Source organism: Gopherus evgoodei, chromosome 5 (genome assembly GCF_007399415.2).
Source record: "Gopherus evgoodei ecotype Sinaloan lineage chromosome 5, rGopEvg1_v1.p, whole genome shotgun sequence".
NCBI lineage: Eukaryota > Metazoa > Chordata > Testudines > Testudinidae > Gopherus > Gopherus evgoodei.
In genome coordinates this window covers 17,261,615-17,288,666 of record NC_044326.1, presented here as the reverse complement: position 1 = coordinate 17,288,666, position 27,052 = coordinate 17,261,615, and the positions used below count along the sequence as shown (strand labels likewise).

General features: G+C 42.5%; 1 protein-coding gene across 6 annotated transcripts in view; it reads left to right on the top strand.

Moving 5' to 3' along the window:
- The first annotated feature begins 6,390 nt into the window (after positions 1 to 6,390).
- The window catches only part of FAM53A (family with sequence similarity 53 member A), a 104,082-nt gene continuing 83,420 nt past the window's right edge, over positions 6,391 to 27,052 (top strand). For 4 of the 6 annotated variants that reach the window (XM_030563759.1, XM_030563760.1, XM_030563755.1 and 1 more), the window contains exon 1: positions 6,508 to 6,588. The gene's annotated coding sequence lies outside the window, so the exon portion shown is untranslated. Of the gene's footprint in view, positions 6,411 to 6,507; positions 6,589 to 26,721; positions 26,892 to 27,052 lie in introns of those variants that run through there. The other 2 variants (XM_030563758.1, XM_030563756.1) reach the window with 2 other exon arrangements.

Below are 27,052 nucleotides of genomic sequence, written 5' to 3'. Positions count from 1 at the left end.
AAGGAAATGTCAAAGAAACAGGCTGAGCTGCTAGTTTGGACAGAAGGAGACAGGTCTGGAGAGAGAGAGATCTGTGAGTCCTGAGCATAGAGATGATAGCTGAATGTGTGTTTGCAGATGAGATTACTCAGGGATAAGATGTGAAGGGAGAAGATGCAGTGTGAGCATAGAAAAGAGGTTTTGCATGCAAAACTCTAGGTGAAGGATTGTATGCCTAGTATTTTGGGCATGCATTATTATACCCAGAATTAGACAACTGAGTTGAGGATTGTGTGAAAACTTGGCCCTGTAATCGTAATTTTGAGTATCATCATAAAATATAATGGTTTCTTCCTTATCAGATGATAGTAATGCTCAGAATATTTTGCATCATATAAAGTGAAATAGAGATTACTGGACTACAACATTTGCTAATAAAATGTCTTTATTTCCAGTAAAGTTTTCAAGTTTGAAGGGACTTTGGTTCCTGGGAACAGGTAAAAGTTATTGAGGCCTGACATAAAGCTCCTTGCCACAGCACACCATGCTCACCACAGTTCTCAGAACAAAAGAAAATGCATAGTTGTGTGATCCAAGACAATTCCCATCCTGTGAGAGTCCCCCACCCATCCAAAATTATCCTGCATAGGGATGCTAATATAAATTAGTCCATTTCTTTTGTGCCCAAAAGATTTCTGGGAACCTAGTTATAGAATAAGAAACCAGAAAGTTGGAAAATATGGTTTCATTTAAAAAAATATTTTAGCTAATAAAAATCATCAAGGGGAGAAATGACTGGTGGTAGTTTGACATAATTGAATCTTAGATAGTGGTGAAAAAAGTCAATGTGATGTTTTGGGAAAGCATACCCTGGGTAGTTGTACCTAAGTTTATTTACCTATGATTCATGTCATATACCCCCCTCAGAAACTGCCAAAGGCGTCTCCAAAAACAGAGTTGCTTGCAACAAATTCATCTTTCTACATCCTTCCAGATTCTCTAGGATCAAAATTATTCTAGTTAAATTCTGCCTGCACACACAAGGCATCTGCACTTGATATCTTTTCAGGGCAAAATTTTGGTCCCACGTTTCTTCTTTACATTTAGATGACCTTTGCAAACTGCCTTGTTTCTCAGTTTCAGATTCTTTTTTTTAGCATTCTTATTGCTTATCTTACTCACTACACCTCCCCCAAAGAACAGACAGTAAGGGAAAGCAGTTTACAGACAAGCAAACCTTAATCTGTTAGAACAGTCAGAGCTAAACTAGCTTTAGAATTCACCAAAAGACAAACAGTTAGGTCAGGACTTCCCCATACCATCAGAATCCAGACATTTAGCTGTAGGATTGCCAAACAAATAGACTTGGGTGGGGAAGTGTGAAAAGCCAGTTTGACAAACTAGGCCATGCTAAAAATTCCTACTCCCATATCGCACTAGAATATGAGGGATGGTTTGGGACTCTTAAAAAATATTGCAACTCCTGCTCTAAGTAGGACTACAGAGCCAGTTTGGTTTCTTTCTTCACCCATCACCAAAAAGATTCTATTAGATCTGGCCCTAAACCAAATGGTGCCACACAAAAAGAGCATTTTCAGTCCCCTGCCCCCACCTTTGGCTAAACTTTTGAATACCTTAATTTTTATTGCATGTGTAGCCCATTTCACAACTTTGATGCATGATTTACCCGTCATATAAGATGATACATTTGTACACTAGGATCTGTAAATCTTTTTTTCCCTCTAAGCTTATAGACACTTTTTTTTTAATTTTAAGAATAACTGAAATGTACTAACATCAATACCTGAAACATTTTACCTCCAACATTTTTTCCCTTTTGTCGCTAACAACAAAAAGAGCTCCCTGAGCTTGGTGCCCCCCAAACTCGGCACGCCAAGTGATTGCCTGGGTCACCTGCCCCTAAATCTAGCCTTGGGCTTCGTGGGCTAGGAGATGGCATCCAGGATGATTGCTTGCTGGCTAAGGCGGGTTTCAAACTGTCCCTGATACAAAGAGGATCAGCTAGGGTTTTATTGCATCTGGAATCTTTCTGACGGCTTCATAAATTTCATTGGTCTCTGAAAACAGAGGCCCCACTTGTATCATAAGTATTTTACAGGGGGACAGATGAATGACTAATAATTCCGGCAGGAAGAGGAATATTATGATTTCATGTAATTAACTGAAATTTGCTAGCAAAATTCTAGACTGCTTACCTGTATTACCCTCTCAGATCTTCAGATACAGAAAAAACAGTGTGGAGCAGTTATGCATATACCCTGCTGCTTTTGGATTAATAAAGTTAATGACTAAATTCTTTAAAATGTGATTACTGCATGATTATATGGTGCAAAATATGTTTTAGTTAATGCAAAATGCACACCTGAAATTTAACATAATTCTTCACTGTGGATAAATATGGCATTTCATTCACTTTACTGCTTCTCTCTTGTTTGCACAGGTGTGGGACGGGCAGAGTGGGGGCAGGAAGAGGTAGAGCAAGGGCGAAGTGGGGGTGGTGCACCCCTGAGGAAAAGTAAAAGTCAGTGCCTATGCTACTTAGGCAGCTTCCACACAGCTTGTCACTGTTGGTGCCTCACATCAAATAGAATAGGAAGCCATTAGGAGATTGGAGGAGTGTGTCACCTGGTACAATTACTTGCTCATAGCTCAGATCTCCACCTGCTCATGTGCTAGACAGAGAAGAATGGGCCCATCAGAGGTAACAAAAAATAGACTGGAAGCCTTTCCTACCTGTGACAGGGGAAAGAGACAGGGAGAGCTGCAGAAAGATGTCAGCAGAGAGAGCGGGAGCAAATGAAGGTAAGGACTTGTGAGAGTTAAAGGAGGGAAGGAGACAGAAGCTCTAAGAGGTACAGATGATGAACCTTACTACAGTACCTGGAAAAAAGAGTTGAAAAAATCATTACTGCAAAGACTTTTGTTCGCTATAACATGATAGGAATGAAGCAGAGTGGCAGCACTAAGGATACATAATGTCCCTCAAGTTTGTTAGGATGCTTTGAAAAAGTTAAACTAATAGGTAAGCGAGAACCCTAGGATATAATTTGATTAGAGACTTTGTCAAAAGCCTTTTGGTAAAGTCCCTCACAAGAAGAATCTACTAAGGAAAAGTGGTAACTATGGCACAAAAGGTAAAATTATAAATTGTTAAAAACTGATTACATGTATAACTAAATGGCCAATTCTGAGTGTGGAAAAGGGTTAGTAGTGAAGTGCCTCAGGGAACAGTTGTCTTCAATGGGAGTTCTATGTACAAAAGTGATTGCAGGATATGGCTCTATCACTGCCAAACAAGGTCATGGACAGGATCATGAAAACAGATGGAATACAATTTTTCATGTGTTTAGAATGGATAAGGCCAGAAGCAAGATGAATACAACCAAAAACTATTTCAAGGACCAGCATTAGGAGCTGAAGGAGAGACCTGTGTACTGTAGGTAATCTTTTCAGAAAACTTTGGAAGTAAACTAGTGCCTGAAGAGATAGTACTAAGAGGTCATTTCTTTCAAAGATAACTTATTACATTGTGAGGGTATGGGGAGGGTGTCCTGACAGAATTGTTTGGGAAGGCTTTAATGCCAACATGGACATGAAAAATACAGGGGATAAATTAAACAAATGGGTGTCATAGGGCTTGCAAAGAAGAAAAGCAAAACCTGACAAAGGAAATACTGAAATAGCACTGGCGGGTAAATGAATTCAGATTTGGGCATATGCTAGTGCTAGAATTAAAAGCATGAAAAACAAACACTATGAAACAGGGGTTTCCTACGGACAAATACAGTGATGATTTTGGGCCCTGATTCTGCATCGGAATCTGTTAGATTTGGCCGTGGGCCACTGCAGTCTCATGATGCATCACAAATCTACAATGTCGTTAGATACAATCAATACATAGAAAAGATTGGGAGGAAGGTAGTGTCGTAACATTATATTATATCTACAAGCATTGGAAGGTGGAAATAGCCCTGTTGGGCTCTCAATCTTAGTGCTGTCCAAACAAACACCCTCCTCTTCCTATTGTAGCTGCCTCGGAACTGCTTTTCAAACACTCCAACAGAAGCCTTTCTTCTATAGTAAGAAACAAAACCAGTCAATCCTGGCCTCCATTTTGAGAGAGACTAGAAAATGGGGGTGTGGAACAATGGGAGTTTTCCAGAAGCATTTGATGCCTTCTCCCACAATTCACCTGGGCTCCCCTAAGGTTTTCCTGGAAACCAGAGGGTTGGGAACTGTGGGATACAACAACCAGAGAACAGTGCAACACAGCACAGAGTAAGTGTGCACATCTATTCAGGAAGTCAAGTTAAATTACAGTTATAGAGACTATATCAAGAATGTTAAAAGTTTTTTTTTAAAAAAAATCTTGTAATGAGGGGAGAATCTCAGTGTCATCCAGTCTGCATATTGCTGCCATTTGAGGTCAGTGACTCACAATTTCCCCCAATGGTTCCCATGGAGACTAGTGTTTTTCATCTATCTGTGTGGGCTTCCTTAAAGAAAAGAATGGAGACTTTCAGTTTTTCCTGTCAACCTCTGCTACATTTCTGAGGTGAGATGTCAAGTCACAGACCACGGTCAATATCAACTGCTACAGATGGACCCTGGAGAATGAAATCCTCCCGCTAGCCACAGATAGATCTTCTACCCACAATACCAGGACTGTCTCAAGCGTGTGACCTTGCCTGAAGTGCATGTGGGTGAAGTCCAGCTGTAGTGGAAGCAGTTCTTGGCTAAACCCTCAAAAATGGGAGCTCTGACACTGGAGGAGCTGGAAATGTTTCCTGAGGATTGGCTGGGACTTTACTGTACTTTAGAAGGGACAGAAGGCTGCTCTCTATGAAGATGGCATTGGACCTTGCTGCCAGCAAGGTACCTTGCACCATCTATAATGGGCCTGGATCTGCATCTCAGCCTCTTAGAGTTGCAGGGAAGGATGAAGAGAATCCCTCAATACTTCTCCCCAGCATTGCAAGCCTTGCTAACGCGCTGGCTGTGCGCATGTCTCAACCCACCTCATCCAGCATCGCCAGCCCCTCTGATGCCACTGGCACTGGGTGTGCGCCTGTCTCAACCCCCCTCTCCCAGCATCGCCAGCCCCTCTGATGCCACTGGCACTGGGTGTGCGCCTGTCTCAACCCCCCTCTCCCAGCATCGCCAGCCCCTCTGATGCCACTGGCACTGGGTGTGCGCCTGTCTCAACCTCCCTCTCCCAGCATCGCCAGCCCGAGTCCTGGCACTGGGTGTTTGCCTGTCTCAACCCCCGTCTCCCAGCATCGCCAGCCCCTTTGAGGCCTGGCACTGGGTGTTTGCCTGTCTCAACCCCCCTTTCCCAGCATCGCCAGCCCCTCTGAGGCCTGGCACTGGGTGTGCACCTGTCTCAACCCCCCTCTCCCAGCATCGCCAGCCCCTCTGAGGGCAGTGGCACTGGGTGTGCGCCTGTCTCAACCCCCCTCTCCCAGCATCGCCAGCCCCTCTGAGGCCAATGGCACTGGGTGTGCGCCTGTCTCAACCCCCCTCTCCCAGCATCGCCAGCCCGAGTCCTGGCACTGGGTGTGCGCCTGTCTCAACCCCCCTCTCCCAGCATCGCCAGCCCCTCTGAGGCCTGGCACTGGGTGTGCGCCTGTCTCAACCCCCCTCTCCCGGCATCGCCAGCCCCTCTGAGGCCTGGCACTGGGTGTTTGCCTGTCTCAACTCCCCTCTCCCAGCATCGCCAGCCCCTCTGAGGCCTGGCACTGGGTGTTTGCCTGTCTCAACTCCCCTCACCCGGCATCGCCAGCCCCTCTGAGGCCTGGCACTGGGTGTGCGCCTGTCTCAACCCCCCTCTCCCAGCATCGCCAGCCCCTCTGAGGCCTGGCACTGGGTGCGTGTATCTCTCAGGTGCCCTTCCCCAGCTGTCTGTGCCCACAGGCTCTGTGGTGGGGTCTCTCAACCCCTCCCCATCTCTGAGGCGCCAGCACGGCCATGGCCGCCGCGACCCCTCGAAGTACTGAGGGCGGCGGTAGGACAGGCATCGCCCCTCACCTCCCCCCACCCCCGAAGCGCGCATGCCCATTTCCCAGCAAGGATCACATCACTACCCCATTGTAACCCCTGCGCATGCGTTCACCGATGTAACGCGTCCACAGGTATTCTCAGGCTTATGAATCAATACACATGCGAGAGGAGCAAAGGCTCGGGAGAGGCTGTTCTTTTCCGTGTTCAGCCAGGGCACGCGATCCTTAACAGAGCAATACTTCCTTAACAGACGCCTCCCAGCACCTTGCATAAGCGCATGCGCACGTGTACTGTATATGGCGCCGTGGGGCCGCTATGCCTTCTGGGAGTTGTAGTCCGGAAGGGGCCATTGAATGGGGCATCGCTGCTGTAGAAGCGCTCCTGTGGCTAGTCCGTCCCCTGTGGGCGGGGTGAGTGTGTAGTGCGGCCCTATGGCGGCGGGGGTGAGAGGTCAGCGGCTTGCAGACCCGGCCAATGGGAGGCTCGTGGCTGGAGGGGGCGGAGCTCGCTGTGTTTTGTTCAATTGCCATTGAGGAGCGTTGTTCACATATACTGAGGGAGGCGGCCCGGGCTGGCCTTGGAGGGCAGGTACCTGGTGGGAGCAGCGGGGCCGGGCACGGGGAGGGAGGGAGTGTGAGTCCGGGAGCGAGAGCGGCGGGATAGGGGTCGGTATCAGCCGGGGAGGCAGTGGAGCCAAGGACAGCGGAGGCCCTGTACAGATGCCGCGGGTTGGGGGGGGTCACAGCTGTGGTGGGAAGAGGTGCCGGGCGCAGGTAACTTGCGCGAGGGGCAGCTGCGGGGCCGGGCACAGGTCCCTTGGGGGTGGGGGTGGGGGCGAGCTGCGGGGCCGGCCACGGGTCCCTTGGGGGTGGGGGGGGGCGAGCTGCGGGGCCGGCCCCGGGTCCCGGGGGGGGGGGGGGGGGGGCGAGCTGCGGGGCCGGCCACGGGTCCCGTGGGGGTGGGGGGGGGGCGAGCTGCGGGGCCGGCCACGGGTCCCGTGGGGGTGGGGGGGGGGCGAGCTGCGGGGCCGGCCACGGGTCCCTGGGGGGTGGGGGGGGGGCGAGCTGCGGGGCCGGCCACGGGTCCCTTGGGGGTGGGGGGGGGCGAGCTGCGGGGCCGGCCACGGGTCCCGTGGGGGTGGGGGGGGGGGCGAGCTGCGGGGCCGGCCACGGGTCCCGGGGGGGGGGGGGGGGGGCGAGCTGCGGGGCCGGCCACGGGTCCCGTGGGGGTGGGGGGGGGGCGAGCTGCGGGGCCGGCCACGGGTCCCTGGGCGGTGGGGGGGGGGCGAGCTGCGGGGCCGGCCACGGGTCCCTGGGCGGTGGGGGGGGGCGAGCTGCGGGGCCGGCCACGGGTCCCTTGGGGGTGGTGGGGGGGGCGAGCTGCGGGGCCGGCCACGGGTCCGTAAGTGGCGGGTGTGTGTGTGTGAGAGCTGTGGACCCGGCACAGGTCCCTGGATGGCGACGGTTGGAGGGGTGAGCTGTGGGGCCGGGCACAGGTTCCTGGGTGTGTGTGTGGGGGGGGTGAGCTGTGGGGCCGGGCACAGGTTCCTGGGTGTGTGTGTGTGTGGGGGTGAGCTGTGGGGCCGGGCACAGGTTCCTGGGTGTGTGTGTGTGTGGGGGTGAGCTGTGGGGCCGGGCACAGGTTCCTGGGTGTGTGTGGGGGGGTGAGCTGTGGGGCCGGGCACAGGTTCCTGGGTGTGTGTGGGGGGGGGGGTGAGCTGTGGGGCTGGGCACAGGTTCCTGGGTGTGTGTGTGGGGGGGTGAGCGAGCTGCGGGACTGGGCACAGGTTTCTGGGTGGTGACGGTCGGGGGGGCGAGCTGCGGGGCTGGACACAGGTTCCTGGGTGGCGGTGAGCGAGCTGCGGGACTGGGCACAGGTTCCTGGGTGGCGGCGGTGGGGGGGGGGGGTGAGCTGTGGGACTGGGCACAGGTTCCTGAGTGATGACAGTATGTGGAGGGTGAGCTGTGGGGCAGGGCACAGGTCCCGTGGGGGTGGGGGGGTGAGCTGCGGGGCTGGGCACAGGTTCCTGGGGGGCGGGGGACGTGCTGTGGGGCTGGGCATGGGTCTGGGTGGGGGGGAAGAGCTGGTGCTGGGCATGGGTCTGGGGGGAGGTGTGTGTGTGTGAAGTGCTGGTACAGGTCCCTAGGTGGGCAGGGGAGCGAGTAAGCTGTGGGGTTGGGGGCATGGGCTGCAGGGACAGGCACAAGTCAGGGTTGGGGGGGAAGGGGCAGGGCACAGACACTGGCCATGTATGGAGTAACTTGCTGCGCTGGGCACAGGTACTGCGGGGGGCTGGATGCAGTTAGCCAGGCCTGCACAGTTAGCTGGCCGTGTGTGTGATACTGATGTGGGCACAGGCAAAGGGGCTAGGCATAGGTACCAGCTGTGTGTGGGGGGCAGAGGGGTCAGCACAGCTACCAGCTGTGGGTGGGACAGGGGGAGCAGGCAGGCAGTGGGTCTGGGCACAGGTACTGGCTGTGGGATTTGGGGGATCAGCTGCGGGAGTGGCCACTCAGATGGTTTTGTGGGCACAAGGGCTTGGGTATTGGCTGATGGGCAGCAAGGTCAGGGTAGCAAGACACTTTCTTAGTCCCTCTGCCTTAGTGGAGCTTCCTTGGGTAGAGCATACAAGTGCTGGCCGAAAGGGCTGGTCAGAAGGGCCCTATTCTCTTTATGGAGGGAGGGGTGCTCAGTACCCATACTGTCTCAAATGTGAGAGGGGAAGGAGGGACTTGTGCAGTATTGATATATAGGATAGGGGGTGGGAGTGTGTGTGTGTGTGTATATATGTACACTGAAGGATGGCTTAGTGCTTATGTGGAAGTGGGGGAGATCATGTAGTACCTGTGTTAGTATATACAGTAACAGAAAACCACTGAGCACAACTTGCTTGGGGAGGTGTGATTCCTCACTCATGGCTGTAAATTGTCGACAATATGTGTAATGGAGTTGTATTTAACATGATAACCTCTTGTTTCTATTAACAATTTTTAATATTTGTATTTGGTGTCAGGTAACGCAGGCTCAGAATAAATGTTCGTTCCCTGCCACCCTTTCAGCTGTTTATATTTGTTTTATAGTTGGAGAGGAGAAAAACTTGGTTTTGGCAGAATAAAAATGTAGTAACATCAATAATTGCTGCCTAGATTAAAATTAGGTTTTATGTATTCCATTGTTATAGGTTATAAGATAAAGCTACTCCTGTAGGCAAAGAATTCTCTGGCTCGTATATAAATGTGTATATATGTTTGTATATGAATTTTGCAAGGATTAATTTCTTCAGTGTTCATGTAAACACTAGCTCTTAACACCTGATTTTGTATTATGTCATAAAATATACAACCTGAAATATTTTAAGAGCTAAATAATTACTCTTTTAGCAGTTCAGGCATATGTGAAGGAACCAAGTTGTGTTAATTTAGCTACACATCTTCAACAATGTCAGTATAAGTCTTTTTGCTGTTCATTCCAAAATGTTTTTTATAACAAGTGCCTTTGTGGTTGGTAAGCTAATTCTCATGTATGTATAGCTTAAAGCATTTCAAGATCCATTGGGATAGAAGATGTGATGTAAGTGTAAGATTGTTATTATGACAAACTCACATTGGCTGTACCTTTTTTTCCTAAACTGTGAGGTTTTTTAAGTGCAGTGAAATTCGTTCTCTGCAATCACCCAAGTGACCAGCAAAACTCAGTTGCCTGGGAGAGGAGATCTTTAAAGGTTAAATAAAATTGTACTGGAAACTTTGCACACTCTAAAAAGGTAACTTGAAGATTAGGAGGAGCTTTGCTGGAGGTGGCCTTATATTTTAGTATCACATCTTTTTTTTTAAACCTTGACTGAGTTCTAAAAAAACCCCTTCTTTTTATGTACATCATAACATATCTTTCCTAACTGTTCCAATAAATAGCTCTTTGCAAAATAGAGTGCTTTATAATAGTAACTACTTTTAGGTCATCTGATGGAGAGGAGTCTGAACTGTCCATGGGAAATCAGAACAGATACTGTTTTGGTTTGATATATTAAATGTGCATGCTGAGTTGTAGGCCTCAGGATGAGTTTAGCCAGCTGGTCAATCTATTTTCTGGTCCACCGTGCTTACATTAAAATTAGCTTGTGTGAGCTGTTGCAGGCTTCACTGTTACATTGCCCTGAATTTTTGTGTTTTGCAGCTTTAAAATGTGATTAATCTTATAAAAATAGCTTTGAGCAGAATCTTTGAGTGTTTGGTAAGTAAAATATTTTGAAGATGTTTTAATTATACTTTGTGTGTATGTGCTGTGAATTGGATTCTTAATGTTTATCCTTGTATATCCTATTTTTGAATTGGAATGTAACTTCAAGATTTGCTTATGAGGAGGACATGTGCATGGGGCAAAGTGTAGGCAGATAACAGCAATTTACAGTACCTTAAATCTGATTTTTTAAAATAAAAAATAGTCTTTTTAAAATGACTATGTTGCTCTAATGACTTTTAAAATAGGATTGCTGCTACTTTATATCAGATCTCTAGGAAACATTCATCCATACTTTTTGTCTAAATTGTTTTTTTCTGTTCTCTGTGTTGTGAAATACAAACTTCTACTCAACTTCAGTTTTCACTAGACTATATAAGTGCATTCTGTGTATGAGACATAAACATAAAATATCTGGCTATAATTATTTTGTTAATACTTGGCTCAGTGATGACTAGATGAGCTATATGGTGGTAAACTTTTACAAAATTTTGTTAGAATACAGACGGGTTGCTCCATAGGCCTCAGTTGCAGAAAACCCAGCAGTCTGTCTAGCCCAACCTGTAACACCCCATATTTTAAATATTTAATATAATATAGCTCACTTCCTACAAGCTTCAAAAACTATATTGAGTTCCAATATTCTACTTTTCTTCTCTTTGAATGCAAGTTTTTTTGCAAAGTATTATCATTTGGATAGGAAGGGAGAAGTACTGTATTATGAATAGTGCTTTCATTTTTTCTACATTACGTTTTAGAAATCCAGTTTGTATGTCAGAACTTGTGGGAAATTTAGTTGATGTGATTGGAAAGCTTAATGTAGTAATTAAATGTCGTCGTCATAGTAACATTACTACTTAATTTTTTAAACCAAAATTGTGTTTTGTGTGGGATAATTTCCTTCCTTCTCCCCTTCTCCATCCCAAGAATTCCTCTGGAGTCTGGTAGCCATTGTTGGGTTTTTGCCTCCCACCCCCCAAAACACATTCCTTTGTGTTAACAGCAATGATGATGGCAGTTCTGGTCACCTCCTGTGGTTTGATAGATTATTCCCTTTAGAAACATGTATTTAAAACTTTCCAACCTTGATTTTTATTCCTGCAATAAATTCTATGATGCCACTTAGAATTGTATTTTAGGAATCTGTTTTTTGTTTTTGCTTTGAGTTTTTTTTTAATAGTAAGATAAATCTCTTGTCAGACCATGTTAGAGGTAGGTGATCGTGGGTTTATATTTTCTTTTTTTTTTTTTTTTTTTTTTTTAGACTAACACACACAGTTGTTCTTTGCATGTTTGAGGGAAGTGATGAGAACACTTAAAACATAGAAGAATTCTTCTGTTTGGGCATGAGTTTATAATAAGTTCAAAATTTCTCTGTTAAGGAATCTGAATTATAGTTTTTAAATGTTTAACTTGAATTTTCTTATGTTTCTATGGAAAAAAACTTTTAGTATCTAAAACATTATCTTTTTAGAAGTCTTTATCATACTCTTTTCTTTTTATGACAATAGATTTTATCCAGTGTTTGCTGGATAAAATCTACACTGCCTCCCTCCTATTTAATATCTAGCTTCTACATGTTCACAGGCACACTTGTAGCATCTTTACAGTGTGGCCAAGAACATTTCTGTTTATCCAGCTGAAGGAAACAGTTTAACATCAGAGCACCTAAAGAGGCAGTAAATGACTCTGTGTGTGTGTGTATGTATGTGTGTGTATATATATGTATGTGTGTGTATGTATGTATATATAGTATTGTAAAACAGGGGTGCATATGTTGTTGTTAGGAGTCGTTTGATACAAGATAGTCTGTGCTAGCTATGGGGAGAAAAAAAAAGTTATTTATATGAGGACACCGCAAAAATAATGTTATGCTAGCTGATTATGTAGTTTCTGATACTGCATATCTGTAGCAGTTGATATTAGTGGATAAGTGGACAGTATTAGTAAAGTGGATACATACCTGAGAAGCAGTGATTTGTGCTGACAGCTTCTTTTTGGACATGTCTTGAGGCTTATGTGGTTAACATCTTAGGTGTCAGTGTTTATTCAGTATTCTTTCATACATTTATATTATTAAAGAAACAAAATATTGCATAAGACTAGAAGAGTGGCCACACTGGGTCAGACAAATGATTGATCTAGCTCAGTGTCCTGTCTTGTGACAGCAGTCAATACCAAGCACTTGAGAGGGAATGAACAGAACAGGGCAATTTCAAGCGATCCATTCCCTGTCATCCACTCCCTGCTTCCGGCAGTCAGACATTAGGAACAGCCAGAGCATGGGGTTGTATCGCTGACCATCGTACGTTATAGCCTACATGAACTTATCTAGTTCTTCCTTGAACCCAGTTATACGTTAGGCCTTCACAAGGCATTCCACAGGTTGACTGTACATTGTGTGAAGAAGTACTTCGGTTAGTTGTGGTTTTTTTTAACCTACTGCTCATTAATTTCATCATGTGACCCCTAGTTCTTGTGTTATGTGAAGGGTTAAATAACACTTTCTTATTCACTCTCCACATCATTCATAATTCTATAGAACTGTATCAGATCTCCCATTAGTCCTCTCTTTTCAAAGATGAACAGTCCCAGTGTTTTTAATCTTTCCTCATGCGGCTCTACATTGTTATCATTTTGTAGGTATAGTTGGAATTAAGATTTCCAGTGTGCATTACTTTGCATTTATCAACATTTATCATCTGCCATTTTGTTGCCCAGTTACCCAATTTTGTGTGATTCCTTTGTATGTCCTCAGTCTGCTTTGAACTTCATTATCTTGAGTAATTTTGTATCATGTGCAGATTTTGCCACCTCACTGTTTACTCCTTTCCCCAGATCATTGATGCAGTCCATATTTTTTTAAATATATAAAATTCTATTAAATTTAAAGCCAGTGAGTTTTTATTAATTCTAAAACTTTGTTAGAGGGAGCCTGAATGTCAAATTTATCAGAAAAATAAGTTTTGAGGGTGGGTTTAAATTAAAGGCAAATTTATCAAGCATAAACCCAAATAAGAAGTGTGTGTGTCTACTTTTCAGTGGATAGCCTAATTTTTTTAAAAGAAGATCTACAGTATTCAAATCAAATATTCTGGCATTACCCTAATGCAAGAAAATCCAAAAGATGGAAAACAACTATGAATCAAGTGAAATGGACTATTCTGGACAATGAAAACAAGTTGCATGAAGTACTAAAACAGCACAAATAGTGGAAAAGCTAGATTTTAATGTATACATTAAAAAGATCTAGTCATTCTTCAGTTCTTAATTTAACTGTGTATATGTTTATTTTATATTGGGAAAGACTGAAGTATGAAAGCATGGTGGTTCTGACTTTTTCATTTGTTAAAGAGGGAGTTATGTGGCTCAGGCAGGCTTGTTACTAAACGTATTTATTTACATTAAGATAGTCAATTTATCAATAGCATTTTCAGATGTGATGTTAAAGGATATCATCAGATTAAATTATACTCTTAAAAATTCCGTTTTTAAAAAACAAACAAACCCTTTTTGTTGGATGACTAAAACTAAATTTTTACCTAATTTATTTTTCACCATATGAACTCTGTTCATATCTTGCATCAAACAGTGAAACAGGCGTATCAGTTTTACTGAATGGTTCTTATGCCCTAATGCAGCAGTTCCCAAACACTTTCCCTGCATGACACCATGTTTAGATGTATTGATTCCTATGATCTCAGACAGCATGGAGGACGCCATTTAAAAATGGTGTCCTCCATGCACCATGACCTCACACACACCAGACATGACAGGTCACGCAACATGGAGGATGCCATTTTGCTTTACAAAATGGTGTCATCCGTACTGCATGACCTCACACATGGAATTGCTGTGACCCCATCTACTGATGGAGTGACCTCACTTTGGGAACTGCTACTCTAGTGATAAGACCCTACAGCTGTGACTGCTGAAATAACTGCTTTATATGGCAACAACACTTGCTTTATGTTTCATAAAGCCTTTTTTGTTAAACCTGCTAAACTCTAGGTCTGAACTGCCTTATATTGGCCATATAATTCAAACAAGTTGTTTAAGACTCTGATTCTGTAGCTGAATCTGTGGAAGCAAATCCCTGCACCCAATCCTTTGATTTCATTTGGGCTTCATGTGAGCAGAGGGTTCTGCTTGTACAGATCCAGTTGTAGGATCAGGGCCTAAGAGTACAAAAATTAATCATACTATATTACTTAACTGGCAACAGCAAACACATACTAGATGCTAGTTTTGCAAAAAAGTTTTATAAAAAATGATAAAACATCATTGCCACTATTCATATCAATTGCAGGGTTGTGTATCATAGCAGTTATCAGGCTGTTCCTGAACTGATTGAGTTTTACATGTTGGAGCCAAACTGAGCCGGGGAGGGTTCATGGAGAAATCCACTACAGCACTGTGAATACGTTTTTTGAAGGACATGCATTGTTTCTCAAAGTTTATGTAGTGGGAGGGCAGGATATAATATAGAATAGCTTTTCTCTGAAGAATGTCTGGCTTTTTAAAAAATATTTATTTAAACATTTACCTCGCTCCGAAATTTAGGGTATCAATTTAGACAACAAGCACAGGACTTGGTGGTGATGGAGGACTTCAACTATCCAGACATCTGTTGAGGAAAATAACACAGCAGGGCACAGATTATCCAACAAGTCCTTGGAATGCATTGGATACAAGTTTTTTTTTTTTATTTCAGAAGGTGGTGAAAGCAACTAAGGGAGAAACTATTTTAGATTTGATTTTGACAAATAGGGAGGAACTGGTTGAGAAGTTGAAGTGCTGGGCAGTTTGAGCGAAAGTGATCATGAAATGCTAGCGTTCATGATTCTAAGGAATGATAGGGAAAACTGCAAAATACAGATAATGGATTTCAATAAGGCAGACTTTAGCAAGCTAAGGTAGTTGGTAGGTAAGATCCCATGGGAAGCAAATCTAAAGGGAAAAAGCAGTTTGAGAGAGTTGGCAGTTTTTCAGAGAGTATGAAGATCACAAAAGCAAACTATCTTACTGCCTAGGAAAGATAGGAAGTAGGGCAAGAGACCACAGTGCCTTAACCAGGAGATCTTTGATGATTTGGGGGCACCACCCAGGCGCTCTCTGCCCTGGTCGTAGCCATGCTTCCAACTGTGGCTTCCGACCACAGTTCTGTCAAGCCCCCCTTACCCATAATGGAACTGAAGTTTGGGGGGACTCCTGATGTAACACTTGTGCGCAAAAAAGGGGGCAAGCATCATTCTGGGACGTATTAGCAGGAGTGTTTTAAGCAAGCCATGTAAAGTAGTTCTTTCATTCTACTCTGTGCTGATAAGGGTTCAGATGGAGTAATGTGTCCAGTTCTGGGTGCCACATTTCAGGAAAGATGTGGACAAATTGGAGACACTCCAGAGGAAAACAAGAGACTGGACTGAAATCCAGGACCTCTGTGGTGGCATTGTCAGAAAGGCTTCCAGTTCCATGTGCCAGGCTAGGTAGGCAGGCAGAACTTCAGAGTCTCAGTGCATGGATGAGACCATGGTGTAGGGAAGAGGGGGGTTAGGAACCGGGGAAACGTTTGGGATAGGTTGAGCCTGTACAGGAAGGATGGACTCCACCTAAACTAAAGTGGATCCAGACTGCTGACACTTAATATTTAGAAAGGTTGCAGAGCTGTTTTTAAATTAAGAGAAGGGGGAAAGCCGATTGCTGCAGAGGAGCTCGTGGATCGGACAGAGGAGAGTCCATTGATAGAGATTCTCTAGGTTTCAGTCAAGAGGAGAGGATGGAAGAGGATAAAGTATGGGCCAGATCAGGCAAGAAACATTCACATAAAAAAAGAACCTGACACATGAGAAAAGGGCAGACAATAAGCAGTGACAAGTTTTTAAAGTGCTTGTACACAAATGCTAGAAGTCTAAATAATATGGGTGAAGTAGAGTATCTCATGTTAAAGGAGGATATTGATATAATAGGCATCACAGAAACCTGGTGGAGTGAGGACAATCAATGGGACACAATCATTCCGAGGTACAAAATATATTGGAAGGGCAGAACAGGTCGTCGGGGGGTGGGGGAAGTGACATATATATGAAAAAAAATGTAGAATCAAATGAAGTAAATCTTAAATGAATCCACATGTTCCATAGAATCTCTACGGATAGTAATTCCATGCTCTAATGATAATAGATCCCTACCGTTACATTCTTGACCACTTGACCAGGACAGTGATCATTACTATGAAATGCTAAGGGAGATTAGAGAGGCTATCAAAATAAAGAACTCAATAATAGTGGGGGATTTCAATTATCCCCATATTGACTGGGTACATGTCACCTCAGGATGAAATGCAGAGACAAAATTTCTTGATACTTTAAATGACTGCTTCTACGAGCAGCTGATACAAGAACTCGGAAGGGGAGAGGCAATTCTCGATTTAGTCCTGAGTGGAGCGGAGGATCTGGTCGAAGAGGTAACTAACAGGACCTCTTGGAAATAGTGACGATAATATAACATTTAACATTCCTGTGGTGAGAAGAACACCTCAGCAGCCCAACATTGTGGCATTTAATTTCAGAAAGGGGAACTATGCAAAAATGATGGTTAGTTAAACAGAAATTAAAAGGTACAGTGTCTAGAGCAAAATCCCTGCAAGCTGCATGGACACTTTTCAAAGATACCATAATAGAGGCCCAATTTAAATGTATACCCCAAATTAAAAAAAACACAGTAAAAGAACTAAAAAAGAGTTATTGTGGATTAACAACCATGTAAAAGAAGCAGTGAGAGAGAAAAAGGCATCTTTTTAAAAGTGGAAGTCAAATCTTAGTGAGGTAAATAGAAAGGAGCATAAACACTGCCAAATTAAGTGTAAAAATGTAATAAGAAAAGCCAGAAAGGAGTTTGAAGAACAGCTATCCAAAACTCAAAAGGTAATAACAAAATGTTTTAAGTACATGAGAAGCAGGAAGCCTGCTAAACAACCAGTGGGGCCCCTGGACAATCAATATACAAAATGAGCACTTAAAGACGATAAAGTCATTGCAGAGAAACTAAATGAATTCTTTGCTTCAGTCTTCACGCCTGAGGGCTTTAGGGAGATTCCCAACCTGAGCCATCCTTTGTAGGTGACAAATCTGAGGAATTGTCACAGATTGAAGTGTCATTAGAGGAGGTTTTGGAATTAATCGATAAATTTAACAGCAACAAGTCACTGGGACCAGATGGCATTTGCTCAAGTTCTGAAAGAACTCAATAGTTCCACAATTTCACATTTAACTATGGTTTGTAACCTGTCCTTGAAATCAGCTTCTGTACCCAGTGACTGGAAGATAGGTAATGTATCGCCAATATTTTCCCCACCCCTCCACAATCCCTCAGTGATGTGGCTTTTTTTTCCTTAAAGGTCATACTTTTAAAACTTTGTATTTCCCAATTTGATTGTGAAGTGTGCAATGACTTTCTGCCTTCAAGTTTTCTGTTGACCTTCAAACTTTTAAAATTTTGGATATGTGGAACCATAATATATCGCATTATGGGTCTCCAAAGGTCTGCTGCGTTGACAACTTCAGAGCTCAAGAACTATCCCTAATCTGCATAAAAATGGAGCAGTTTGTATCCATCCTGATCCTAAATAGGGAGCTTCAAGTGAGAACTGTGGGATACAACATGTACAGCTCTGTCTCAGTTTGAGCAGCAAGTCTGCTTGAGACTAAATGAAGCTGGGTCCTGTAGCCTCCATAGGCCATAACTCCATATGACAGATGTGGATGGCCCAATTCAGCCACAGGTTCTTTGTATGCCATTGTAGTGAATTGTTTGCCTTCATATAATGCGTATATCATAACACTTCCAAAAAGTAAATCTACCTTCATAACATATTTTGGGGGGGGGAGCGGCACACTTTTCCTCATAAGAACTTGTAGTAATTTTAAAGTGCTACTACACACTTTTGTACACTGCTTCCTGCCGTTTGTGAAAACAGGGATTTTATATATATTTAGGAGTGTGTGATTTGAGTCTAGATTCATAAGAACTGCATGATTCACCTGTCAAAGTTTGTCAAAGACTTAGCCCAACTGTCCAAGTCTAACACAATATTGCAGGTAGTTATTTACATTATCTGTTTGAATTATATTAGTGCCCAAAGCCCTAACTGGGATCAGAGCACCACTGTAGTAGGTGCTATATATAGGAAAAGACAGTTTCTGTGCTGCAGTCCAATTTGAGGCAAGACCTGAGTGAGGTAAGTTTAAAAAGGCGGGATGAAGGAAGAGAGAAGAGGAATGAAAATACGATCACATGGATACTTACATACATTGGTTCAAATGATGTTGGATTAATTTCTTTTTGTGTAAAATACCTAAAGCTTTCTGTTTAACTTAGTTTCACAAAGCCTTGTTTCTGAAGTAAACTTCCAACAACAAAAGGGAGAGACCAGACTTCTATGGCACGTATATAACTGAGACTCATTGTTCCTTGGAATGGAGAGCATTTGGGAGGTATAGTGGTAGAACTGCTGTTCAGAGAAACAAATCTGAAAATAGTGGCCTGCTGTATTGCTCAGTACTTGTGGCAGAGCACATCTGGACAGCTGCATATGTGTGCCTTCTTCCCCCATCAATACTGTGCTTTAGATAGTCCTATTTAATATTTGGACAGGACACTGCTGAACTAATAAAAGATATTGCCTCACCCACCTTGTTTCTCAGAATTAGTGGTAAGATTTAACCATTAATGGGTGCTCTACCGTTTAGTCCCTTGTGACACAAATCTATTCAGAAATTTGACACTTATGACAAGTCAGATAAGAGCTTTGAAAAATAAGGCATTAACGCTGAAAAATTAATTCCTACACCTTAAAAATGCTAGACTTTTCCCTAAAATATATCATTCAAGAAGTACATAGCACTTGTTTTTATTAAATATCTCCGTTGTTGTGTTTTAAATTCTTACTGTAAGACAAAAGATGATGAAAACTGAGGAATGATTTTCTGGCACTTAAAGAGAAGGGGGTGGACTCTAAAAGATGTGCCAGAGTTGGGAACAGAAGCCACAGACTTCTTTTTAGCCCTTGAACTTAATTTAAGCTTAAACTCTGCTCCATGTCTCAGGCTGTAAAATGGGGCTACATGACTAGCATTCTGTAATATCTAGTTCAGCTGACTTCCAGAGTTGGAAGTCACATATTCAACCTCTTGGCGGTAATGTATGTATTTTTATTTTATTGTGAGGAGACTTTTCCCCCCAAACCTATGCCAGAGAGTAAGATATTACATCACTGACTGAAATGCTGGTTCCAGAACTACTAGATGTATTATGTATAGATGGTTTTTGTTGTTTTGAAGCAAAAATCTCAGCGTGTTGGGATCAAATTCTTAAGGCAGTGGAAGATGTTAAACTGATGCTTTCTGATGTACAGATGTAAAATTAAGTGTGGCAGCTGTGATTTCTGTAATGCCATAAAGTATGTCCTTGTGAAAATATCAGGCTAGGTATTTTATCACTTAAGTTTTCATTTGAAAGGCAAAAGGGTGACTTTTATTTTAATAAACATTACTAGCCATTTGGGGAGCTAGAAATAATGGTAATATTGGTAGTTTGATGGAATTATAGCTAACTCTGGCTGCATTTCTGAATCTGGTTTCTGGAACTAAACCAATAACTGTGGCCCTAATTTTTCCCTGTTGAAATTAATGGATGTTTTATTGTAGGCTCATGGAAGACTAAGTTGGGAGAGTGCATTGTGGTACTGAAATATTTGGATTTATGGCAGTGACTCTAAGATTGCCTTGAGCTCCTCATTTACAGCAAGGATAAAATCCCTCTATTTCAGGGGTTCTCAAACTGTGGGTCGCAAAACCATTTTAATGGGGTCACCAAAACTGGTGTTAGACTTTCTGGGGCTGAGGCTGAAGCCAAAGCCAAAGCCCCATCACCTGGGGTTCCTTGGTAGGGGGGGGCAACGTGTGCTTCAGCCTTACCAACGTTTTCATTGTTGCTCCTTTCCTGGAATACATCCACCTCCTTTATTTCTCCACATTTCATCCATCCAAGCTGTTTTTTCCACCTCAGCCATGTCACTCCACCAATCGCTTGCCTAGGCAACAGCTTCTGTTATCTCCACCACTCAGATGTAAGAATGAAAAGGGATGCAGCTTCAGCATATGGCTTTTTACAGAGTAAGTGGATTATTGTAAATGTCTGTTGAAAATAGTTTCTACTTTTCTATTTCAGCCACAACTCAGACTTCTAGAATCCTTTGTATAACTGTCATGGTCAAGTGTCCTTTACAGAGAATGTTTCTCTGACAAGAGTGGAGTGGAAATCTGATTTTCTTGGCAATCTCTGGCTGGCAAAATACTTACATGAGTTTAGTCAATCAGCTTCAGTAAATACAGTTGAATTGATATTTGATTTGCTAGGATACTAGACTTCTAGACTGGAAGAGGTGGATGTGACGTTTTTGGGTCTGAAAATCTCTTTAACAAATGGCAGATGGACCAAGGGCTAGTGCTATAAATGTGTGGGTGAGTGTGTATACGAACATACGTGGAGGTTGACTGTCCTCCCAGTCCTTCCAGCAGATGCTCCAAAAAACAAAAAAAAAAGGCGGGGGAGGGGAGGGAAGAGGAAGTCCTCTCCATAAAAACAGGACCTTTCATCTAGGTCCTTAGTAAAAACCTGGCTGGTCCTTATTATACTGCAATAGTGTTCAGAGGTCCCAGACAACATGTGCATTACCTTTTGTGTTAGGAGCTGCACACAGGAGGATGGGATCTGTGCCCAAAAGAACTTGCAGTGTAAAGACCTAATCGCATAGGGGAGGTCTGTCCGTGTGGGTCAGCTTATCTGTGCTGAGTCCTCTTTACTGTTTTGGCTCCACTTGGGTATATGGGTCCACCACTAGAGATCAACTTGCAGGATGTAACATCTGTACATTATCACTCAGTTTTTTGCATATATTTAAAAAAAAACTTTTTTTTTTTGGTGGAAGTAGTATTTTAAGCTTTAGTCAGGTGGAGGATAAATTGTATGAAAAATTCAAACAGGCTGCATATGAAATGGTAAAAGACCACGGCTGCACACTTCTTTCTCAAGATATCTTCAAACAGTAATTTTAATTAAGTATGTCTGCAAAAGAAAACTGATGGCGAAATGATTGTTATAGAGAAGAGAATTTTATGATTTAAATTTTGTTTAAAGTATATCCATTTGTATAAAGTATATCCATTGTGCCAATGAAATTAGTGTACTTATGGAAGAATAAGAAATTAGTTTTTGTATCCGGAAAGTACTGTGTACATAGGCATTAAGTTTCAGGCATCAGTTACAAAGCAGGTAGTGTGGAGGAGGGAGGGCAGAGTTGTGGCTGCATGTTCAGCTTGCACATTGTTTAACCATTTAACCTATTACATATGCTAAACATAAATGAAGTTATGGTTTAATTGAATTGGAAATACAGACCACTTTGCTCAGCTGAATTTGTTTATATTTACTGGAGAAGGAGTTAAAAAACTTGGAAGAGTTGTGTCCTTAACTATATTACAAGTACCTTCTGGGATTAAAACTGAAAATGCACACTCTTCAATACTTTATGCTGCTTCTACCCTGTACATTGCATTTCCCAAAAGGAATGAAAAGGGGGAGTCATTTCACTTTTTAGTTCCCATGCTCTAGCATTATGCTGTGATGTTTGGGATTACAAATGCTACAGACAAATGTTTAAATCTAAACGAAACTCGCAGTCATGCAATAGTAAAAAACATAGTTCTGTTTTTACATTTATTAGCTTAAATTTCGGGCCTTGCAGTGTCGCTTTTTAAATACCTAGAAAGTGTTTTCCCTATTTCCTGAGTTAAAATTTTCTTTTTGAAAATTTTCTTAGTAATAAGCTACATATGTTTAGTCTTGATTGAGAGTAAGTTTGGGCCGCAGAATGGAGCTGTCTTGTCTATTGTGCACTGTATCTGTTTTGTGCACTTTCAAGATAGATGATACAGCAGAAAGCCTTTTTAAATGACACGTAAGCTTGTAGAGTTCACTTACATAACAAATCCTATATCCATTTGTTCTCACAATTTTTCTCTTGTTGGCTTTTCTGTTAAATATATTGCCGGGGTTGGGGGACACTTTAACGTGTGTGGTTAAAATAAACAAAAAAACCCTCTGGTGACAAAGTGGTGCATTGAACAAAAGGGCTGCCATATTGACTGTGAAGATACCAGGCTATGATCCTCTTTCTAGCAGTAGAAGCTAAATCTGGATACTTCAGAGGAGGATGTGTAAACTTTTTTATTGCATTAAATTGAATAGAACGATACAGTGGGAGGGAAAATTTCAGATTTGCCCTGAAGAATGAGGCTGACAAAACCACTAATGTACAATGTTTAACTACTGTAGAAATAAACTAGTCTTAAAATGATTCCAATGAAATTTTTAATCTCTATCCATAAAGCCAAGTACCCTAAAATGCAGAGGTCTGACTGTACAGGACTGAAGGGGAAATAACAGATTTTTAAAACTTACAAAATCACTTATTAGCTTTCTTTGACAGACAAAGTCAAATATTATGGGAGGTGTATAAAGCTCCTTTTTAGAGCCACAGAAAGTCATGAAGTATCAAACCTTAAGCTGAACATTTTCCACCTGACCTGAGGCCTTAAATGGGCAAATTTCACTTTTAGGGAGAGTAAGAAGAAAACAGCTTTTCAGGAAGGCTTATTTATGCAACCAGAACAGCTGTTTGAAGCTTTTGAGAATTGTGGAATGTTAGAATCATCCTTGGGAGAAGGGTCAGTGGGCAGAGTAGGTGAGGTAGTCAAAGGTGCTTGGTAAATGCATTTTATTATACGTTACATAAGAATGACCATACTGGATCAGACCAATGGTCCATCTAGCTGAGTATCCTGTCTTCTGACAGGTCAGGGCCAGATGCTTCAGAGGAAATGAATAAAACTAAGCAGTTTGAGTTATCCATCCCCTGTCATCCAATTCCAGCTTCTGGCAGTCAGAGATTTAGGGATAACCAGAGCACAGGGTTATGTCCCTGACTACTTTGTGCTAATAGCCATTGATGGACCTATCCTCCATGAACTTATCTAATTCTTTTTTTAACCCAATTATACTTTTGCCCTTCAGAGCATCCCCTGACAAGTTCTACAGGTTGACTGTGTTACGTTTGTTAAATCTACTACAGTAAAAACTTTTTTTAATCTGGTATGTTTGGGGAATGGGGGTTCTGGTAAGTGAAAAATTCCAGTTAACTAAGAGGGAGGGAGTTTGGATGCGGGGTTGGGGCATGGGAGGGTGTGTGGGGCACAGGCTCTTGGAGTTTGGGTGTAGGAGGGGACTCGGGGCAGGGAATTGGAGTGTGGGAGGGGTTTCGGGTTGCTGGATCTGGGAAGCACTCACCTCAGGCGGCTTCCAGCAAGCCGTGACCTGTTCTTGCTGTTCCTAGGCGGAGGCGCAGCTAGGCAGCTTTGCGCCCGCCCTGCCTAAGTGCTGGTCCCGCAGCTCCCATTGACCGGACTATAAATCAGACTTTCTATGAAGATGATAAATGCCATTTATAGGGCTTTCCAGCTGGTACAGGGCTGGAGGACACAACTTTTACTGTACCTATTAATTTCATTGAGTGACCCCTGGTTTTGTGTTATGTAAAGGGATAAATAATACTTCCCTATTCACTTTCTCAATACCATTCATGATTTTATAGGTCTCTCTCATTTCTAAGATTAACAGTCGCAGTCTTTTTAATCTCTCCTCATATGAAGACTGTTCAATGCCGCTAATAATTTTTGTTCACCTTCTCTGTACTTTTTCCAAATCTAATATATCCTTTTTTTGAGATGGGATGACAAGAACTGCATGAAGTATTCTAGGTGTGGACATGCCATGGATTTATTTAGTGGCATTATGATACTTTCTGTCTGATCTATCCTTTTCCTAATGGTTCCTAACATTGTTAGCTTTTTTGACTGCTGCTGCATATTGAGCAGACTTTTTTTCAAAGGACTATCCACATAACTTTCTTGAGTGGTAACAGCTAAGTTACACACTATAATTTTGTATGTATAGTTGAGATTGTTTTCCAATGTGCATTACTTTGCATTTATCAACATTGAATTTCATCTGCCACTTTGTTGCCCAGTTTTGTGAGATCCCTTTGTAATCTTTGCAGTCAGTTTGAGTCTATGCATATATATTTCTCTTTATTTACTGTAACCATTACTGCCTACTGAGTTGTCTACATAAATAGCTCCCTTTCTTAAACTCAGAACCAATAACAGTGTACAAGTAACTGAAATTATTCCTTCCAGTTTTTACTAGTTTGGCCTTGTGGATGCCAAACTTCACGAGTTGTTTTTGCTGGGACTTTTTGAAGATCTTTACAATCCATACTAGAGTAATAGATTCCAAGGCTAGAAAGGACCATTGTGATTATCTAGCATGACCTCCTATATAACACAGGCCATGGAACTTCCCCAAAATAATTCCTAGAACAGATGTTCTGGAAAGACATCTGATCTTGGTGGGGTTTTTTATAGGGTTTTGTTTTGTTTTTTTTTACACTTAAAAACAAGAAATAAACCAATTAAAAAAAAAACTGTTAAAGTTTGCCACATCATTATTCATCCTTTTTCAGGTTGTTAATACAGAGAACACCAGCCTTAATACTCACCTCTGGGGTACCCCATTATTAATTTCTTTCCATGGTGAGAGTTTGGCTGTTTATTCCTACTCTGTTGCTTGTCTTTTAACCAGTTTTAAACTATAACAGGACTTGTCACTCTGTAGTTAATAAGATTCCTTTTTAGCCTCTTGTGTGGGACTGTATTTAGAAACCTTTTGAAGGGCAAAATAATTTTTATCCACTTGTTTCTTGCTTCCCCCCCCCACGCCCCTCTTTAACTTCTTAAAAGAATTTTAACAGGTTGGAGACGTGGATTATCCTTTATAAGGCTCAGCTAGCTTGCCCTCTGGTTTCACTATGCGCTAGTGCTTGGCACTTTCTATTCTAAATGTTAATTAAAACAAACTTTTCTGAAGAAAGAACATCTAGAAAAACTCTCTTTGAGGGATGGGATGTGCAGTGCAGCTGGTCTTAGTCTGTTCTCAAGTTTTCCTGTTCCCTCCCACCTTAGCCCCCCAGTTCTCCTCACCACTTGAGTGCAGTGAAGGGTCATTGGAGTGGCATAGCCAGCTGGGCTGCATCTTTGTACTCTGCTTCAGGTCCCTGAGCACTAGCCTCTCTGAAGAGTACAGTAAAACCTTCAGGGAGTTGGGGCACTATTATTCTGTCAGTATTTAATGTGTAGAACTTCTTATTCCTAATGAATTATGAGTTTCATGTCAGTTTTCCCTCAAGAATCTTTGTTTTGTGTCTTAGTAGAGAGACTTAAATTGTTTGAAGTTATTTCATACTCTTTAAATGGCACATGCTCATTAAAAGGTTTGTTCAGATGAAATTAAATAAATCTGCTCCTTTGATGGCTTGTTCCTAAACTTAATTAGCTGTTATCTGATTCATGTAATTTTGAAGAATTATTTTTAATAGTTAAAATTAGCTAGTGGCTGTCTAGCCAAGTGCTTTTTAAAAAACCCCAAAACATAGTAAGCAACTAAAATATTTCAGTAAACTGCCTAGAACTCTATTTATTTTTCTTGAAATATGTGTATATGGAGAGACTTAACAGAGTGGATAAGTAGTCACTGCCCAAACTCCTTGAGTTCCAAACTAGTAAAGCTAATTCTAATAATGGTAAAACCAATGTATGAAAGCCTTACTAGACCAGACTTTATAGCACAATATTAAAGGATATGGTGTAGTTATGCACCAGTTTAGTTCAGTAATACTATGTGCGAGAAACCTTCATTCAGATGTGGCGTAGAAATAACCTCCGAAAAGCTATTTCTCCAGGTTTTCTGCAGCTTATGTCAATAGCAGGCACATATGGAACTGGATTTATCCTCTTCAAGTGCAATTGTCTATATGCTGTAAGTAGAATTAAAAAAGTCACTAGTGTGTTCATAGATTTTTTTTTTAAGGAAGAGAACAGAGGTAATATAGGAATTTACATATTGGATCAGGCCTCTGAGGTTCATCTGGTTCAGTGTTCTCTCTGACAGTGGCCAGTACCATATGTTTCAGGTCAGGTTTCCTCAACGAGTGGTCACCTAAATGTACTTGTTGGGTTACTTCAGTGGTTCTCAAACTTCTGTACTGGTGACCCCTTTCATATAGCAAGCCTCTGAGTGAGACCCCCTCCCCTATAAATTAAAACCACTTTTTTTTATATATTTAACACCATTCTAAATCCTGAAGGCAAAGCAGGGTTTGGGGTGGAGGCTAACAGCTCGTGACCCCCTGAGGGGGCCCGACACCCAGTTTCAGAACCCCTGGGTTACATGATGTACTTATCTACTTACTAGATTAATGTATATATTAGATCATAGGTAAAATATACTTAGTAAACCAGATTTTTTTTATACTAAAGCTATTTATTGGGTCATGACAGGCCATCAAGGTTTACAAAAGGATCCTGACCCCCAAAAGATTGAGAACCACTGTTTCAGATGAAGATGCATGAACCCAGCAGTATGAAGATGTGGGATAGTCACACCTTGGTGGTGTCTCATATCCTGGTCTCTAATAGCTAAGTGTAAGTGCAGAATGACGCTTAATCTCTCTTCCAAAATTATCACTAATTATACCTTTTGGATAGTCTTGATATCCATATAAATGTCCAATCTCTTTTGAATCTTGTTAATGACTTCCTATAGCAATTAGTTCCACAGTCGGACTCCTCATTTATTTACATTT